This window comes from Talpa occidentalis, unplaced genomic scaffold (genome assembly GCF_014898055.3).
Source record: "Talpa occidentalis isolate TD23 unplaced genomic scaffold, MPIMG_talOcc4v2.1 talOcc4.2, whole genome shotgun sequence".
In the NCBI taxonomy this organism is placed as follows: Eukaryota; Metazoa; Chordata; class Mammalia; order Eulipotyphla; family Talpidae; genus Talpa; species Talpa occidentalis.
The window spans coordinates 66035058-66055588 of NW_023602073.1; positions in this window are offsets into that span (position 1 = coordinate 66035058).

Below are 20531 nucleotides of genomic sequence, written 5' to 3' on the forward strand. Positions count from 1 at the left end.
ATTGGTTAAGCCATGCATAAAACCAGGAAAGCCTGTTCTACATCAGTACAGAGCTTGGGCAGAGGCCTGTCTTCCTGCCACCGGGGAGATTTTAGGAACCCAAGCTTTGTGGGATAAGGGAAGTGATGACCCTCGGTGACCTGTCCCTAAAGGGAAGCCAGAGGGAGAAAGGTGGCCAGAAAGGACATAAAGGAAATGTTGGAAGGAAGGGAAGACAGAGGAGAGGACAAAATCAAGAGGGGCCCAGTCCTCTGACCGTGTTCTCAGGCCCCGGCCTACAGGACAGGGCTGGGCTGGTGGGAGTCCAGGACCCTGCTGTTGTCTCCATGGGAGACTGTGCCTCAGTCTTTAAGTATCAATAACTGTGTTGACTGCTGCCCCCTTCTATAGGGTTCAGAATTCTTCTCTCTAATGACTCATGAAAGCATAAAATTAAGACATTCTGGGAAGCCAAAGGAATCTGGTTTAAAATGTGTGTTTGGGGAATGGAAGGCATTAGAAGAATGCTCGTGTCTGGACTTTTCTGTTGTTTTCTTCCCCTGTTTTCTCTTCAAATTAATGAATGAGTCACGGTCGTCTTTAGGACTGTAAAATGCCTCCAGAGGGGGAGTCGGGCGGGCTGGGATCTGACAATCTCATTTTCTCTGGCTTTCTAGACTGTTCAGACCTGTGGCTGTTTTCCCTTCCACTTTCTATCTGTCTCCAGAGAAAGGATCGTTCCCATTAATAAGCAGCACAACTTGAGAACCTTTCTCCTCCCTCCTCCCACCTCCAGGATGAGACCGCCCACCTTGAATAACATCCAGCCAAGGGCTAGGCCCTCCCAGAAGCTGGGAGGCCAAGTTGACCCAGCGCCTCAGAGGGGTGGGTCTGGTTAGAGCCCTGGCTTCTCACCACTCACCTTTGATGCATCCCCCCTCATCTGCCTTTGATCAGCCTCTCAAACCAAGGGCATTTCCTCAGGGCGTGTAGAACTAGCCCAACCTTAGCTTCTAGAAAGTACAGAAGGCCTCCGTATTGCTTCTGGTGCCCTTTTCTGATCCCCAAGAACCGCCCACCCAGGGCCACTGTCCAGGCCCCTTCTTCCAGCCTACCCAGCCTGACCTCCTGCCTCCAGGCCTCTTGTAGCCACGGGAATTTCAGAAGCAGTGCATGTTCCATAATTATTTCTTGAGGGAGCCCCTTCCCTCTACCCCAAGAAAAACACCTCTCTCCTTAATGTTGGCCTTAGGAATTCCTTTACAACAGGAGAAGGGGAAGGAGGAGGGTCTCACATTTGAACAGCTCCATTGAAGACCCCTCAGGGAAGCGTCTCCAGTGCCCTGGGCAGTCACTGCTGACAGATGGAGAAACAACATCCTGTCTCCATTCTCCCCCAACCTCCCCACCACCCCCTCACCCAACCAGCGCCTCTGACTGCTTATGGGCTTCTGTGGCCTCTCAGCTTCTCTGGGGAGAGTTGGGAGAGGGGAATTACACACACGCACACACATTTTTTTTTTTTAACATTTATTTATTTATGCATACAAGAGCTGGGGTGTAGGCCAGAGGTGCAGGGAGGGGGCAGTGAGAGGATTCACCAGAGACAGAGTGGGGAACAGAACAGGCTACAGAACAGATCTACTGAAATACACTGCTGAAGGGAGCAGTGGGCAGGACAGGAGAGGTCTGCTGCGCCACGTGGGTAGCTCCCTGGCTGGGGTTGAACTCATGCTGCAGTGGCTGCAGATAACTTCTAGTGCTGAGACTTAATCCCTCATACCACCATGGGGGCCCTCACAAACTTATTTTATGCAGTGCCTTGTCTACACCCGGAGTTATGCATGTATACCCCACATATCTTGCAATTGAATAGGGGGCTGCTAAGATACAAGATTAATAAGCAGCCAATGGTCAACCTACTTTCCAAGCACTGCCTCATTTTTTCTTCTGGAAGATAGAGTCCACAGCCCACTGTTCTCAGAGTCCTGGCCTGCAATAGCATTGGGAGCACATCTTCACTTAAGCTGGACCGCCCCTTTTGCCAAAGTCAGATCCACCGGGGACAGAGCTCATGCGGGGGTGGGGGGTGGGGGGGAGAGGGAGCCCCAAGGCATCCCAGCTCCATTCCCTTCCAACCCAGCTTATGTCCAAAATGCTTGAAGTTGTTGTGCCAAAATGAGGTGAAGAACATTTATGCCTTATTACCAAGCCACATAGCAACAACTATGTAAACCATTAAATATGTATCAGATTCACTTCACTGTAAGTTTGATTTAATTACAACACTAAAATACTACATACATATATTTCGTTTTTATAGGTTCTTGCTTGTTGAGTATGGTCATTTGCTCAAAATAAATTGAGGGAACACTGTTTATATATGCCAGTTTCAGAGCCAGGAGAGAAAAGCTGATGTTTATGCAAGATGTGATTATAAAATAATGACTCTGTTTTTTCAGCAAACAGACTAGGACTCCAAAGACATTCCACTGGAAAGCTCCATTCTGTTCCAGAGAAGCTGCCCTGCTTGAGTACCTTGTGGCATCTCTTTTGGAATTGCCTTCAGAGTCCATTTGTGTGGGCCACATGGAAAAAAATAAACCACGCCACCCCACCTCGTTATTGACCGAAAAATTCTATTACCCAGTTTGATTACTCACCTAATTCCCTGGGATTGGACTCAAATGGCTTTCAATTGCTTCTAAATATCAGATCAACCCTCAAATGACGAGAACTAGCAACCTTTGAAGGACATTTCCAAGAATGCTGAGCAGGCTCTGGGAGAAATTCCAAGAGAACTGAGATCCCAGCGGGCTTGGCGGGAGAGGCTGGCGTTGAGCAGAGCCTTGAAGGACGGGAAAGCGCTGTGTTATGATATGGACCTTAGACAATTTTCCAAGTTCTTTACCCTCTTATTCCTTCTTTGGGCTCTCGTAATAGGGCAGGTCTAGTGGTGATCACCAGATTGTAGATGGGTAATTTAAAGCCCAGAGAACACCATGTCTCAATCACACAACTGGCAAATTAGCCACAGAGCTGGAAGCTGAAATCACCAGTCTGCCTTTCATGCACACAGCCCACTCACCCGCTATGTGCCCCAATATCTTGGGAGGAAGAAGCCAAGAGGCTCAATTGCCTGGAGGAGAGGATTCCCGTAGGGAAGAGCAGGAAGGTGAAGCTAAGAGAGTAAGCTGGACTAGATCTTGAAGGCCTTTGAGGCCTCCAAAGAGGCTTCAACCTCCAGAGATTGACGCCATAGCTATTGGCTATAGACTGGACATGGACACAGCACAGGCTGGAAGCTGGGCCTCTTCATCTGCATGCCCACACTGTAGCCCTACTCACTAAGCACCTGTCCCAACTGGGCTTCCTGAATACGAGGGGCTGACCCCTTACAGCCAGAGTTCTGCCGCTGATCCAGATTTAGAACAAGCTGTAGCCCATAGGAGTCATGGAAGGTAGGGGTGAGCATTGGAAGGTGGGGTGAGCATTGGGAGGCGGTAGCCGAGTGTGGGGACATCAGAAAGCTGGGGGAGGCATTTGTTTATTCTGGGATCATCTTGATAGATCCTTAGCATTTCGGGGGTAGAAGTTTCTGCCGAAATTGTCCTATGGTGTCACTGGGGTTACTCCAGTCTGTGTTGTTCCTGGTATGCTATCTTGACCTTCCACAAAATTTTACAAACTTCCCAGTGCTGTCTAATAATACCCCCACTCCCCCGTTTTGTGTAAACTACCAAAGTAGGTCTCTTGTTTGTAACTAGGACCAACTACTTCCTTCTATTCAACGCACAGATGCAACCTTTTCTATAATTTATTCAGCATCTACTGTGTGTCAGAAATTGTACATTTGACGTTTATTTAAGACAACAGACTTCTGATATTATCATACTCACTTAAAGAGGAAAAAGTGAAGCTCAGAGAGGTTAAGAAGTATAACTGCAGTCACACAGCTAGATTTGGGCAAGATTCTGAAATTGTCCCATAGTCCATGCCCTAGAATGTTCAGGATAGCTCTGAAAGGAAGGACAGGTAAAAGGATGAAGGCATGTGTGTCTTTTAGAAAGAGGAGCTTCAACATGCCCATTGGGGGGAGTTTTGAGGGTCCTTGGCCACACAATCTTGGGAAGGATTAGATGCAGAGATGCTGAAGAGGGGACAGGAGGGAAAGCTAATTTAGGGAATCCTCAAGCCCTGTCTTTGGGTGTGCCTTGCTTGTTAGCAGTGCTGGATTCTGCAACATGGGGATCAGATTCCTGTAAATTGAGAACTCCTGTGAAGACACTTAGATGCTTCCCGGTTCACAGAACTGCTAGAGAACACTCTTAATCACAGGAAAAGCCTTTTGTATTCATGCTGTGCCCTCAGCTCCCCCTGTAATTCAAGGTTTTCGTAAACAGAGTCTAATCTGTACAACGGGCTCTTCCCTCCTCTGGAGTCCCACCCGAACTCTTGCCAGCATTCTCTGAAAAAGAAGTGTGGGAGCATTAACTCCAAAATTTTTCCTCTCCTTTAAGCAGGTCAATTCTTTTTTTTTTTTTTTTTTTTTTTAAAGATTTATTTATTTATTTGTACAAGCACTGGGTACAGTCAGAAGCGCGGGAGGGAGAGAGAATTCACCAGAGCCAGAGCAGGGAGCAGAGCAGGCAGAAGGACCGAAGTACACTGCTGAGGGGAGCAGCGGGCGGCAGGAGAGGTCTGTGCGCCATGTGGGACCCTCACGCGGTGACAGGGGATGGAACCAGCACTGCAGAGGCTGCGGGCAGCTTCACAACCCAGCGCTCAACCACTGTGCCACCAGGGGAGGCCCAAGCAGGTCAATTCTTATGTTTAGTTTCTTGGAACAAGAATCTTGAAAACATAGGGCTTGCTTCCTCCAATTCGGTGACAAGGAACTGAAAACCTGGAAGGTAAAGATTGACGTCAATGAGCTCAGTGGCCGGCTCTGGCTTCTCTCCCATGCCCAGAAGCCCCATAGTTGGCCTCCCCTGCCCAGGAAGCCTGGGGCTGGCCAGCAGCCAGAGGGGTGGTTCACCAGGGCAGTGGTTCCTCAGGGACAGCCACCAGGCAGCCACCTCCCTGACTTCCCTGCCTACTTCAATCCTTCACCCCCTCATTTTCTTGCCCCTTTGCCTGCTTCATCATCTTCACCACTTCACCCCCTCACTCTCACCCATCACCTTCCTCACCGCTTTGCCCTCACTCTCTTGTCCTTCTCCCTCCCTTCCCCTCATATCCCTTACTGTTCTCATGTCTCCTACCCCCTTACTCCGGCTGCTCACCCTTCATCTCTCACCATCACCTTCCTCACTCCTCGCCTGCTCATACCCTTTGCTTCCCTGCACCTTGGTTCCCCTAGACACCTCCTTCTGCACCCCATCTAATAGAGGCTGGGTTTACAGGAAACAAACCCAGGCCAACTTCTTGGAGATCCTGGGTGTGATCAGTTCTGCTACAATTAATAGAAAACCCAACTCAAAACAGATTTGCAGAGTAGGGAAATGATACATTTGGAAATGCAAGTGAAACACCAGCAGTGGTTTATTCTTCAGGAGTGTTTTTATCAGGGCTGTGTCTCCATGTCTCTGTGATCTTCTTGCTTCTGACTTTTTTGGGGGGGTGGGCAATTGGCTTCATTCAGCTTAACTTCCAAGATGGAGGCAAAACAGCTGCAACAGTCCCAGGCCTCACATCTGTACACCATGGAGTACAAACAAGGGAGCTCTCTAACCATTGACCCCTAAATATTCAACATGAACCCCCCACTCCACTCTGATGGGGCCAGGCTGAGCTATCACTATAGCCAGGAGAAGGCGAGCACTCACTGGCCTCGGCCTGGTCCCCTTTACCTCCCTGAACAGATCACTGAGCTGAGGAGGGGGTGGTAATGACAGGCTTATGGATCTGGGAGAGAGACCCCTTCCCTCAAATGCCCCCAGTGTGCCGGAGGGCCAGAAGGTGGGTCTGGAAGGCCATCCCAGTGTCCACCTCTCTAGGGCACTGGTCTTTGGTCTTAGATACAATAGGAGCCAGTGGGCCTCTTTGTGAAAGCATGGCTTTAGGTTCTGACAGACCTGGTTTGGACCTCCGGTCTGCCCCTCCCAGATTAAGGGAGTTTTAACAAGTTACTTCATTTCAATGAGACTCAGCTTTTCCAGCTGTAAAATTCCAGAGAAGGAACAAATGCAGGAAAGCCGTGTGATTCCTGGACACCACGGTAGCAGTGAGTATATGAGAAGTATGAAATGCCCAATGTCAGAAGCAACCTCTGTCTGTCATCTCTCCATCCCATCATTGTGCCCTGCTGGGAGGAAGAAGTTCTTTGGTTTGCATCCGGAACCAGAGGCGGAGGCGAAATACAAAAACCTCAGGTGGCCTGCTAAGCCCATCCCTGCGGCTGCAGCAGTGAGTCAGGGCCCAGAGAGATGCCAGCAGGTCCCACCATGCGTCGCCCAAGGCACCCTGGGAGAGGTTGTTCCAGGTGACACGCTCAGAACTGGCAGGCAGGCAGCTCTGGAAGACTTCCTGCTTGCTTGCAAAGTATCTGGGAAGAAATGAAGGCTTAACCCGGACACTAGTGCTTGGCTTGAGGGGATGAGGTGGAGTTCTCTGACAGATAGCCCTGGTCCTCAGAGGAATGATTTCCTCATTTGTAATAAGGAAATAGTAATTGGCCTCACTTCCTGGGCTGCTTGGGCGGATTGAGTATAATAAAGCACGTAATCAACCTGGGATTGTCAGGGAGTAAATGTTTACAGATAAATGTTATTACTGTTATGATGAAATGCCAGCAAGATATTTATATTTGAAGAGTTTCTCTTGTACCTCTTAATATTCTAGTATCTATTGATTATGGGTTCACTGAAATTGATGGGATGCTGATCTCATTTCCTCAGTTTGAGTTGCATTAATATGTGTCCATTTGACCAATATTTACTTATTTATATTTTATTTTTTAAAAAAAGAATGTGTGATATTTTATTTTTTTTTTTAGTTTAGGTAACGTTGCCTGACAGCATTGCTGGTATTGTGGGAGTAGAGATCCCTCCACTTCATGGATTATTTCCACAAGTGCACCCTCCACCAAGTCACCCACAGTCCGTTTATTCTCATCTTCTTCTCTCGCACCCCCAGTTCCTCAGTTCTATAATCAACTTTCAACGGTTAATTTTTAAATTTGGTTTTATTTCAACCTTTGTTTGTTTTCTCTATCTTCTGCTTATAAGTGACACCATCCAGTATTTGTCTTTCTCCTCCTGACTTATTTCACTTAGCACAATCCTTTCTAATTCCATCTACCTTGCGGAGAATGGTGTGAGTTCATCTTTTCTGACCACTTAGCAGCATTCCATTGTGTGTAAATACCACATCTTCTTGATTCACGCCTCTGTTTTTGTTTGTTTTTTAACCAATATTAATAGAGTATCTACCAAGCACCAGTTACTCTTCCAGGAACTGAAAATGCAATGCACTGTTATGTATGGTTTCACAGGTTGTGCACTGCACAATTCCAGGTGTCAATCACATCCTAATCTATGTAAATGATTTTCAAGTCCCAGAATTGTGCACTGAGAAACCTGCATGTCTATGCAAATCACCCCATCATTATGCAATTGAAAACTCAGATTTATGCAATGAAGAAAAAATAAGGAGTGTGATGTGATAAGACTTTTATCAAAGGAGGCCTAGAGCAAGCTCTAAGTCATGCAGAACCTTATCGGCTGTGCTATAGATTTGGAATTTTATTCTCAAAGCAATGGGAAACCATTGGAGGATATTAAAGGGGAGTAATATGATCAGATTTGCATTTAAAAACTATCCTCTGGCTGCTGTGTGGAGAGTGCATTAGAGGGACAGTTGTGGAAGCAAGGATTCCTCCATGAGGCTTCTATGGGAGAAAAATGATCATGGCTTGGACTAGGGGGTGAGGAAAAACAGAAGGAGGGGCAAATTCAAGAGTTCATGAGTTCTAGGTGGGGAGAGAAGGACTAGATAGAGGCTGGTGAGTTTTTTGGAGAGGAGGGGACTAGGAGGAAGCTTAAGTTTGCTCCAGATAGTCTAACAAAATCGGTGAAGGCCTTTATCTGGTCCTTATTGCCATGCTTTGGGCACAGAGTTTTCTTAGCAGCTGCAAGTACAGAGCTCAAAATAGTGTGCAGATAAGTGGGGGAAGAGAAAGAGGCTCAGGGGCAGATCTTGGCTCAACAGCCCTGTTCAGAAAAATGCTATTGTCTCAGAGAGGTCAGGGTCGTGCCTTTGTTCTGAGCCATGCTGGGAACCTCAATATGGAGCAGAGATCTTTACACAAAGGTGACTGCAAATCCAGCATTTGAATTCCCCAAAGGAAGGCGCCTTTATGGAAAGATGCCCAGGCCACTGGAAAGATGAGTCAGGCCCAGGCACCAGAAGTCTGGGCGGATTGAACTGGCCTCAGAAGTTTACCTGTTGGAAAGCCTATTATTAGACTTCTAAACTACCTTAATCCAACCCACAGAGGCGCACCCTACCTGAATGCAAATCTCCCTTCCACCCTCCGCATTGCACTGAGCCATTAGTCACCCTGTCTCCTGGCTTCCAAATGCAGTCCTGCTCCATGGAAATTACCCAGGGTGGTGCTCACCCCTCTGAGGGCAAAGGTTCCACACAGATCAACTGTCTTGCTTCCCCATCACAAGGTCTGACCACTGACCACTGCCCCACGCCCAGGCAGACAGGCCACTTCCCTGGAGATGGGCTCCTCTCTCTTCAAAGCGCATCTAAGAGCTGGGCTAAGAGCTAAGAGCTGGGCTTGGTAGGGACGTGCTGGATACCAGATAAAGGCCAGAGCCAAGATTTACTCAGTCTTTCACAAAGAGCTCCAGTAAGATGTAGGCTTTCCATCAGAAGATTCCAACGTACTCTTGCTACTTGTTCATTCATTTATAAAATGTGAATCGAGCATCGAGTATGTATTAGGTGGTGTGCTGGATAGTGGGGAGAAGAGAGGGAAGAAGAGGGCAGGATTACCACCTGCATGGAGTTTGCATGTTAGCACCCCGGAACCCAACAGCCTCTCTCTGCCCCAGGTCTGAAAACCTCTGCCTACTGTCCAGATGTATCCTTATTACCACCCCACTGTGAGACAAGTTGCATTTTATGCTTTAAATAACCAACTCAGCCCCCGAGATAAATGACAGCCCCCCAGTAAGTACCCAAGATACTTCTGGCATAGCCAACCAGAGAAGGTAACAGCCATGAACACAAGCCCTGTGGGTATTAAGGCAAGGACTTTGCCAAAACTTAGAAGAGCAAGTAGAGCTTTATTTACTTCTTCTTTCAGTCCTCATAGGCGCCTTATGATGTGATCACTTAATGATGTGCCATGATTGCTTCTATACAAGATGAGAGCAATGGGACAGAGAATAGTTTAGCAGCTTGGGCAGTGTGTGCCCCATGACCAGCAAGAGCCGGGATCATGCCAAGGCACCGGCTCCTGAGCCTGCACCCTAACTACACACCACTCACTCTGGCGAGTACCTCTCCAGCCTGACACACTAGATGCAAGTGTGAGGGTCCACCCATGCTGCCTTCCTCAACTGGGAAGAGCACAACAGTAGAAATTGGTAGAAATGGTAGAAACTGTGTTTCTGAACCAGACTGAGAACTTTGCCTAAGTGCTGATACAATTGGGTGGAGAGTAACTGGTTAAGGGGGTATAGTGACCGGGTTGGTGTTACTCTGGAGGGCACTTTCTAGGGGAGAACCACATTCTAGAAGGGACTGCTTGGGACTAAGCTCTATGAAAGAGCTGCCCTCAGCTGTGTCCTGTTGGCTTTCATTGGTGATGAGGAGGGTGAGGAGCAGTTGTACTGTTGAGCCTGCAGGAGGATGGAGAGCCAGCATGGGCAGGATGGTTCTGTCTTTTGAGCTGATTGTCTACCTGGAGAAGGGTGACAGGATCCGATTAGAAGCTTAGATGAGACAACTTCCAGGAAACAAAAGCAACTACCACTTAACAGAAGGGGGTTTTTGTTGGCAGGTGAGCCCTGGCTGAATCCAGTGAGGATGCTGCTTTTGTGGTCTCCTGTCCCAGTCCTAGACACTCTGGAGCCTTGGGTTCAAATCCCATAAGACCCTGACTGAGTCAGCCGGAAAGGGCTCCTCAATCCTGCCGGCAATTTCCAGGTACTGGATTCACAGAAGTGACGCAGACATGAGATTTGTAAGCAGAGGCAGAGTTGGGACAGAAGTTGGCTCTGCTGGCTGGTCTACACTGTCACTTCAACTCTGCAAATGCCCAGAAGTCTCCTTTTCAATCTGTTCCAAAGTCTCAGCCAGAAGATATGCCACCACCACTTGTAGATTAGCAGGAGTTAGTTTCTTGGTTCCCAGGACCAAGAAGCATAGGATGGAGAGCGAGTAGCATGTTTTTTTCTACGAGGGAGAGGACAAGGAACCAGCCAAGACATAGCTGTCATGTAGGGCCTGCAAACCCAGGGGAGAGGTAGTACCAGTTCCTTTGCTGTGGCAACAAATCACCACAAACTTGGTGGAGCAAAGCAAACACTATGTGTTATCTCCAGTCTACGGGTCAGAAGTATGGTGCAGTGCTGACGTGGCCTGACAGTCAGGGTCTCTGCTGATCCAGGCTTTTACCTTAGTGCTTTCAGAGACATTCAGCTCCAAGCTCATCCAGCTACCGGCAGCCTCCAGTTCCCACTGGATATCGGCCAGAAGCCTCTCTCGGGCTCCTTCAAGCCACTTGAGGCCCTTGTCCCCACCCCTTCTCCATTAAATGGCAAGGGTGGGGTTCAAGTTCTTCCCATGTTCTGTTCTGAATCTCTCTGCCTTCTCCCACCTCCTCTCACTGACTGCAGCCAGAGAAAATGCTTTGCTTTTAAGGACTCATGATTACAATGAGCCCACCCAGATCATCCAGGCTTATCTCTCTCTTTGAATGTCCCTGACATTAATTACATCTGTTAAGTTTCTTTTGTAAGAAGATGTGCCAGTTAACATAACACACCCACATCTATAACATTAAGAGGTGAAAGCTGAGGGGCCAAAGTCCTGCCTACTTTCGAGGATGAGCCCTTTGAAGATGACGGTCCCCTGTGGGAAGGAGGGGAATCAAGTCTAAATAAAACCCGATTCGCAGAGTACCTGTGAGCATGTCTTTGCTCCTCAGGGGCTGATTCATAATTTAGCAGTAATGACAGACAACAGCTCTAGAACACAGCACAAAGAGGGGTACCCAGGAGTTAAAAGAGGGTTATCGATCCTCACACCAGAGAACTGGGGGAACATCCCACCCCCCCGGAGCACCACAGGGTTCTAGGTGTTTTACACACTGTTCCACACGGCTGTCAGGGGCTCCAACCATCCTGTCTGCATCCACCTTTACCTGCCTTCATGCCCTAGAACGGCACCGCCCCCTACCCCTGACTGCCACATCTCTATATGGCACCGCTGACTTACTAATGTCACACCATTGGTGAGCAGTTCCAGAAGTAGGAATCCAAGTGATCCAGAATGCAAAGGAAGCTTTTACTAAATATAGAAAGAATGTTGGTGACTTATTCATTCCTTCATTTAACAATTACATATTGGTCTTACTTAAGTGACGGGCATAGAGTTTGGGAACAAGCAGACACAGACTTGTCTTCAAGAAGCTTATCTAGCAGGGAGGCAAAGGAACACAGAATCACATAAACAAGTGTATCATCACTCTTTGTCAGAGTGCTCTGCTGAACAGTTGCAGAGTTGTGGCCTCTGAGATCCTCTGACCTGGTCTGGGAGATTGGTGCGGATGGGTCAGAGTTGAGAGAGGAGTGAGAGTTAGCCAGACAAAGGAAGACACAGGAAACAGTGTGCTGCAGCTGGAGGGAAACCACTTGCTAGAGTTGACTGTGTGCAGCTCATTCCAACTCTGCTTTCAGTGGCTTCACATTGGTGGCTTGAAATAAGTAGCAGAGGAAGTACTTACACCGTAGGAATTGGCAACCATTATAAATCAGGGTTTCTTTTTCTGGAGAGCCAGGAACCTTAGCCACTGGTGACTTCTGAGCATGTGCAAAGACCAGGTGCCCACAGTTGTTATTTGAAGTCATTTTGTCATTATGTCTTCAGGCTTGTGCAGACAAGATACAAATTCTCAACTATCAGATGAATCATTGAACTTAGTATTTTTTTTTAAAGATTTATTTATTTATCCATGTAAGAGCTGGAGTACAGGCCAGAGGTACACGGGGTGAGAAGATTCACCAGAGACAGAGTGGGGAGCAGAACAGGCAGACTGACTGAAATACACTGCTGAGGGGAGCAGTGAGCGAGTCAGGAGAGGTCTGCTGCGCCATGTGGGTACCTCCCTGGCCGGGATTCGAACTCGCACTGCAGTGGCCATGGACAGCTTCAAAAGGTTGCATCTTAACCCCTTGTGCCACCAGAGAGGTCCCTAAATTTAGTTTTGAACAACTCCGCTTTTAGCAGTGTGGGGCTGAGTGAGCTGAGGTCTAATGAGAAAAAGTGAGCCAGCACTTAAAGCTGATAGATTTGACAAAGGCAGCTTTTGGTTAGAGGAGGGTCTTCAACCCATAGTAAAGTTCTCAGGTCTCTATAGAATGTATAGCTCTCCTCCAAGTGCAACTGCAGTCTCTCCAAGTGCACTCCTAGTTACTCTCCTTTGTGGACTGTTCAAAGTAAAGCAAACTCAATTCCTTCCCTACTCTACCCCTACCCTGTCCCATTATCTAGATCCTTTCTTCCCTTTGAAAATGCAGGCTTCTCACATTTCCAACAATTGGGAATATTGTATCCTTTAAAGGTGCCCTTGAAGCCCTTCCCCTCCAGGAAGTCTTCCCTGATGACCTCAACTCCACCTTAATGGCCTATAATTTAGTGTACTGCAGCAAATGTGCTTTTTATTTTCAATCCCTGGGTTTGTTTGCTCTGTAACCAGGCTCTGTTTAATTCATAGGTATGCAATCAGATTTGCTAACTGAGTATAAGCACCCCAAGGTCAGAGAGTACCTCTCAATACAGGCATACCTGGTTTTATTGCACTTCACACATGTTGCATTTTTTACAAATCAAAGATTTGTAACAAGCCTGTATCTGTGCCATTTTTTCCAATAGCATGTATTCATATGGTGTCTCTGTGTTACCTCTAATGAAGGTATGTACATTGTTTTTAAAGACATAGCACTTTTGCACACTTAATAAACTGCAGTATAGTGTATACATGACTTTTATATGTACTGGAAAGCCAAAAAATTCATGTGAGTGACTTTATTATGATATTTACTTTATCATGGTGGTCTGGAACTGAACCCACAATGTCTCTGAGGTGTGCCTATACTATTACTATTACTACTACTATTATTTGTAATCCCTAAAAAGCTAAAATAAGGCTGGGTATTGGGAGACATGTCAGTTATTGCAAAGATGTAAAATTGAGTTCTAGGAAGAAGGGAGGGCGGAAGAGGGGCTGCATAAGCCTTTGTTTTGTTTTATTTCCCTGTCCAAAGTGAGCCGGGATGCTGGGGATGAAATTAAAGTAAGGTCAAGCAGGGACTCTCAGTTGCTCCAATGACCAGCTGTGCGACCTTGAGCATATTATTCTAATCGCTCTCTCTTTCTCTCTCCCTTCCCCTCCCCTTGCCTCCCCTCCCCTCTCGTGTCCTCTCCTCTCCTCTCTTGTCTTCTCCTCTCTGTGTGTGAGCAGCACACAGCAGGGCACACAGCATCACTCAATGACTGTGGCTTTGGTCCTGGCAAAGTTCTTGGAAGGGGTCTGTTCCTCTGCACCCCAGAGATGCTACATTTTATCCCTGGACTTTCTCTGCTATGCTCATTCTTTTTTCCTCAACATTTAGGACAGGCTCTGTACATAGTAGGAGCTTAATATCTGTTCAATGAAGAGACTATGCTGTATTCAGCTGTCAGAGAAGAGTTGCATATTTTCAAGCATGATTTTCTGGCAGTTTTTCTCCACTCCTTCCATTTGCCTGCAGCATATTCAGCTGTTAATCATTCTCCAAAGTTTTCTTTGCCTCCCCATTGCCCCAGAGCTCCTCCAGACCTCAACTGCGATTTACACCCCTCTCCCCACTTGCCCCAACTGACTCCTTGTGTGCAATTTCCACTGTGACAGGCACTTTAAAAAAAAAATCTATGCAAATTGTCTGATCCAACTTGTGCCTGTTCTGCAATCCCAGCCCTGTGGTTGTGGGGTCACCCTGTGGTTTGCTGAAGGTCAACTTTGGATGACTCTAAATTTTCTCAAGTGGAATCTAGAAGCACCAGCCGAGGGAGCTCAGTGAAGGATGCCATGTGGTGGGCCCCCCAGGAGCTCTGGCTCCTTCCTACACCTGTGTGGGCCCCCCATACTCAGCAGGCATAAAGTATTGAAGGAGCCCCCTCTCCTTTTATTTTGTATGCTTCAACTCAGCCACATAGCAGTCAATATCTTCCCTTGAAAGAGGCAACCTGGGCCGGCAAATGTGGAACCATTTGAGGTTCCAGGAAGAGTCACAGGAGGCCAGCACCCCATAGTTACCAGGGGCAAGTGGTGGGCGACTTCCTAACCAACTCAGGATAACATCCTTGGTGGTTGGACACAGCTGGTGACTGTTAGCTCTGTTCACTTTCGAGAGATGAGCCCCAGAAGTTCCTGGGCCAGAAGTCAGCGACCGCCTGCCCACAGCCTCAGGATTCTCAGTGGACCTGGCCTCCTCCACGGGGCAGCTGTCACCCTGCTAAGCCCCTCAACAGCCGTTCCAGAGGTGGCAGCTAAGGCACCAGTGCCAGCCTCTGTCCTGGCTGCTGTGGTGTTGCTCTCACTCCTCCGTTACTTTCTTGTTGCTCCTTCCCTCCCCTAGTCTCTCCCCTCCCAGCTTCTCTCCCTCCCACGCTCTGGCTCAGGAAGCCAAGGTCATACCCAACCATAACTCAAACTGTGACCGGATGACCGTGTAATGGAAGTGACCGCCAGTCAGCTGTGACATCATCCTTGTTATAAAAACCTCCACTTTGGCTCCTCCGATGAGTTCACATCCACTTTCGGGTTTGGCTCCAAAGCTAGTGGCCTTACTTACTTACTCCATATTACCTAAGAGCTCCCTGTGTAAGCTCTGCAAACCTCCCCCGCCGCTGAGGTCAACTGCAGCGCAGGAACGTCCATTCCAGCATTCTGAGGGAAAAGCAGAGACCTTGATGCTTTTGGCTCCTTGGAGCCCTTTGCAGAAATCTCTGCAACCACCTACCAAGCACTTCTCAAATCCCCTTTAAATGTGTTCATAATTGCAAATCTTAGAAAGCAACAGTGACGCTCAGCTGCTCACAGGTTGTTTTAGGAGGAAGAGGTGGAACGGCTCCCTCGTCACTATAATCACCCACACCTGTCCGCATCCTCCTGTCGCATCCATTGTGGTCCATGTAATAAGTTTCATAGGTTGGATTCTTGGATGGTGAGGTTTGAGCCTTGTTTTGGGGGAGGAGGTCATTAAGGCCACGCTAATACTAATAAACAGTTTCTATAGCTCGGAATGATGACCATGTGCCCCAGACTCCTCCTCCTGGCTCCTCAATCACAGTCATTTCTGGTCACTCTGTGACCCCCCGCACCTGCATCTTGGCTGTGGAGGTAGGTCTCTGGCTCCAAGGTCGCTGCTCTACATGGAGACTGTGCTGACTTGGTGACTTTGTTGCTGAGGCTTCTCTTCCTGACATTGGCCATTAGCTCCCAGATGGCTGCACCTTCCTGGACACTCTCAGTCCTGACGGTCTAATGTGAACAAAACATATCACCCCCTTGACCTCTCAAGGATGACCCATCTTGGCCATGGCACAATCATTTCTCTCTTACAACTTCCTTCCTCTGGAACCCTGACACAGATGCAGGTCGCTTATGTTGGAGGAGTTGGAGATGGAGAATGTGGAAGGAAAGGACAATTCAAGTAGCACACATTCAAAATACCTGAAGAATTTTTCTGCCTGTGTGGAGGTGATTTGTTGTCCTGACATCAAGTGTGTGCATTGGTGCCTCTCTTCCCTTAGGAAGTGACTCTCAAAGATGGTCATTGGTAGTAGGAGCATTTGGAAGGTATATTCCAATCCCACTACACACATCAAGAGATTCATGCAGTGAACCCAGCTAGTTGCCACGTTGATTTGGCACTCACCACCATTTGGGGGGCCATCTTGTCTGAGGGCAGGGGCAGGAAGCCTGGGAACTACATTTCCCAGAATGCATTGCCAGCAGACTTCTGATTTAGATCCTTAGTGGGAGGCACTGCTGTGAGACTGGAAATCAGCTAAGGATGGTCAAACATTGACAGTGCTTCACTATCATTGGGAGGTAGTCCTCCCACAATGTTGGAATTGAACAAACTGGCCAAATAAAGTTGAAATTTTATAAGAAAGAGAAAGTGAGAGAGAGAGAGAGAGAAAAGGCTTCATTTTTCCTCTAGCAGTGGTGGGCACTGGTTTGGTCATATGTGGGCTTTGCAGCCACCTCTTGTTTTCCCATGGGTGAATCTCCTGCCTCATTGCTAACAGGTAGTTCTAGTAGCTCTAGAATTGGGGTGGATTCCTATGTAGTAGCTTCCTGATGTCCTGAAATCTAGCAGTGAAACTTGGGGTAGTACTGGTCCTCCTTTTCCTTCTTTCTCTAGCACTTTCAACAACCCTGCAAATATTTATTCTCTGCATCAACTTCCTTTTGCTTTGAACTATATAAATTGGGTTCTGTTTTTCTGACTGATACACATATCCAATATCCTTATGTCTTCTTCCCTATGAAAAGACTCCTGATTTTAGTTGGGCAGTCATTTGCCAAGATAAAATGTTTAGGTGTTATCCTTTATGGTTTATAAACCATAAACAAAAGTCTATAGGCGGGTAGGGGTAACATGTACTTTTCTGGTACTGGTGTTGCCCCTTCTTCCTTGCTCTTTATTCTTATTTTCTATTTACTGGCTGGAATTTGGGCTTAGTGATTAGAAGCCATATTGTGACCAGGAGGGAAAGGTGAGGGGAATTGCAGAGCCCTTAGTCCTCAACTCCCTAAACCTCTGAACTGATAGTAGGAACTGCCTCTTTGGGACTTCCTGCTTTATAAGGAAAAATTTTCACCTTAGTTTATTTTAACTACTCCTTAGTCATGATTTCTGTTACCTTGGGGAACTAATGAATGCAATGTCCCTCTACCTCACATCTCTGGGGATCACTGTCCCACTGAATCACATTTCTTCAGGGGTGCTGAGATGGAAAACTGGTTGTAAACATCTCCTGTATGCAGGATTCCTTCCAGAGGCTTCTGGGGCCTCTCATGTAAAAACAGCCCGTTGCAACTGCTTCAACAGCTCCCGGACAAGTCCAGGCATGTCTGTATCTGCAGGATATAAACACCTTAGAGAAACCGACCAGCATTAAAACAGGTATGAGATTTATCTAGAATCTCTGAATCAACTCTTAAAATATAAATTGTCTCTTTCATCTCTTTCATCCCTACCTAACAATCACAATAATCTGTTACATGTTAAACAGGGTCAGAAATTCACACAAATAGACCAAAAAACAAAAATACAGCCCTTCCAGGTCCTACCATGGAACACATCAGGCCTACTTTGGAAAAGTTATAATTAACATGGGTGATTGAGACTAACTATTACCAGGAGTAATAGTGACAGAGAAGTATGTCTGTTTTTGCAAGGTAGTAGGTAGTGTTTTTGCTTATTAAAGGGGAAAAAGGGTAATTTTGTCCTAAAATAAAGAGTTTGATTGTTCCAGAATGTTAAAGAGGATGGTGAGGGATAAAACCTCTTTGAATATAGGAAGGAGTAGAAGTTTTGTGAAAAGAGAGTTTTATTTGACTTGAATTATAATACCTACAAATAATGAGTCTCAAAAAAGGCAATGAAATGTAAAATGGGAAATTTTGCCAAAGCCAGCTAAGGTTTTATGGGTTTATTCATAAGATTTTTTTAAAAAGAAACTTGTTCAGCATTCACTGCCAAATATTATTTTAATGTAAAACTCAGAATTTTGTTTTCTCTCTACTAAAGCGACAAATTAGTCTTGGAGTACTCCATCTATTCTTAACAAGCAGTAATAAAAGACTTTCCTTTACCTAGATAGCAGATTCACTATTTCAGAATGACTTTCTATGCTCTGTGTTAATTTTATCATACTTTTGATTATTTTTAACATAGCAAACTATGACACTTTCATACTTTGGAAAAATCTGAGGTTCTTTAAGAGAGTATTTCAGAGGTCTCAAGACCATCTAAGTTTTGCTGATTTGCTAGAAGACCTCACAAGACCTAATCGCAGGCTATAATCACAGCTAAGGTTTATTGCAGAACAAGCATATAGAGTAAGACAGCAAAAAAAAAAAAATACATTTATTGGGCAAATTCCAGAGAAATTAAGCACACTTTCCAGTTCTCCTCCATTTAGAGTGCTCCACAGGGTATACTTTCTCTCTGCCTATTAATTGCAGGAACATGCATGATGAGTTGCTGCCTTGGGAAGTCCATATGAGTGTTAGAATCCAAGGTGTTTATGGAAGCACATAGGTACATAATATTATGCCAACAAACATGATAACCTAAACTTAGGACTCCAATGAAACAGGTGCACATCCTAAATCTTGATGTTTGTACAAAGCAAATATGATAAATTAATATGTCACAGACCATCGTTCTAGGTATACACAACAAAGTTTTCAACCATTAATATAAAGAACCTTCTGGGGACCACATTCCTGGAGATTGGCTAGTCATGAGTTCTATTTCCTATTGCGACATGCAAAGAAAGAACAACCAGACTTGCTGTGTTAATTCTTTCCTCACACGGGTGTTAATCTTTTCTATGTTATTTAAAATATGAAAATATGACTTTGTCATGTTGATGAACAGATAGAAAAGCTACAGCCTTTAATTATTTTCAGGTACCCGTTATCATTTTTATTTATTTATTTATTTTTTTTCAATGTATACTTTTTTTTTTAATTAATAAATTTTATTTTTATATTCCCCATACAATTGCAATCCCCCCATTCTGACCCCAATCCCTCCCCTCCCGCCCCCCACCCCCCAAAAAGTGTCTCTGGTTCATAGTTTTTGTTGATTTTGATTTTCACTTTCTTATAGTTATTCATTTTCCTGGTCCCTTATTTAAGTTTTCTAGATCCCTGCTATGAGTGAGACCATCCGGTATTTTTCTTTTTCTTTTTGGCTTATTTCACTGAGCATGATCCCTTCCAGCGCCATCCATGTTGCTGCAAATTGCATGTGTTTATCTTTTTTGAATGCTGAGTAATATTCCATGGTATATATGTACCACATCTTCTTGATCCAGTCATCTATTTTTGGGCATTTGGGCTGTTTCCAAAGCTTAGCTATTGTAGCCCCGTTATCATTTTTAATCAAGTGACTGAATCTCCCCTGGTAACTCACTGGATTTTGCTTTCCCAAGATCACACCCTAAATTAAAAAAGAAATAGAAAAATTCTTGAGCATCTTTTACACCTACAATGATTACTAGGATTTTCTCCAAAGTAGAGAGTCAATTTTTATTGTCACCCTATAAAAAGAAGGATGCAAAATGATTAAGTTTGTCTTGTACATTATGTTCCATATTAAATAGTCCAACACTATTATGAAAGCTGCATGTAAAGGATTGTCAAGTCAACCTTTTTTACTTTTCCCGGACTATTTATGTTTAGGTGGAATGTTATTAATATAAATATACTTCAGAGATTTGTATCTATTACAGGTAGGCTCTGGAGAATTGGCAATGCTCTCGTGAGAAGCACTGATCTTATGAAATAGCTATATATTACAACCTAGTATGGTTTGTCCTTCTCCATTCGTGTCATCAGCAGGAGATTTCTGACTTCTTCTCATGCTTTCTTGAAGCCTTTGTTGTGAAGTACAGTTGAGAAATTGGGCCATCAACAAAGAACTTCCAACAAAGAAAGTTGAGAGTCTGAGAACCTCAGTAGAAGTTACAATGCCAGATTCCCTTTAACTATTGTGCCTTCAAGGGATAGGTTTGGGAGTTGTGAGCTGATATCACTTAGATAATTTTAAGAGTGAAGATTTTTGAGACTCTTTATAGCCCAGAGACAGATGGCTTCCTGCAAGCAGAGTGCTGACAAAGATCCAGCAGAATGACAATATATTATACAACACTGAGTGAACTGCTGAAGTTAATCTGATTATGGTTATTTGCTTATTTCTTCATGATGAAGCCCTTACTTTTCTGCTCTATCTCTACCTTTGAGTTAAAAGTCTTTGTTTTTGTAAAATGAAATAAAAATTCCTTAAACGGTAACTCGTTTTCATTAACTCTTCAACATTTAGAAATAAATAGAATTTTTCTGAATCTCATTACATTTAATGGCATTAAAATTAAGTAATGCAATTATAGTATATATGTTCATGTGTATGCATGTGTATAAAATAAAAATTTGTATTCTTTTTTTATTTTCCAGAATGTAACTGAACAATTTGTATATCCAAAGGCATACACAAGTGTCCCATTTGAGGATAAATCTCATTTGC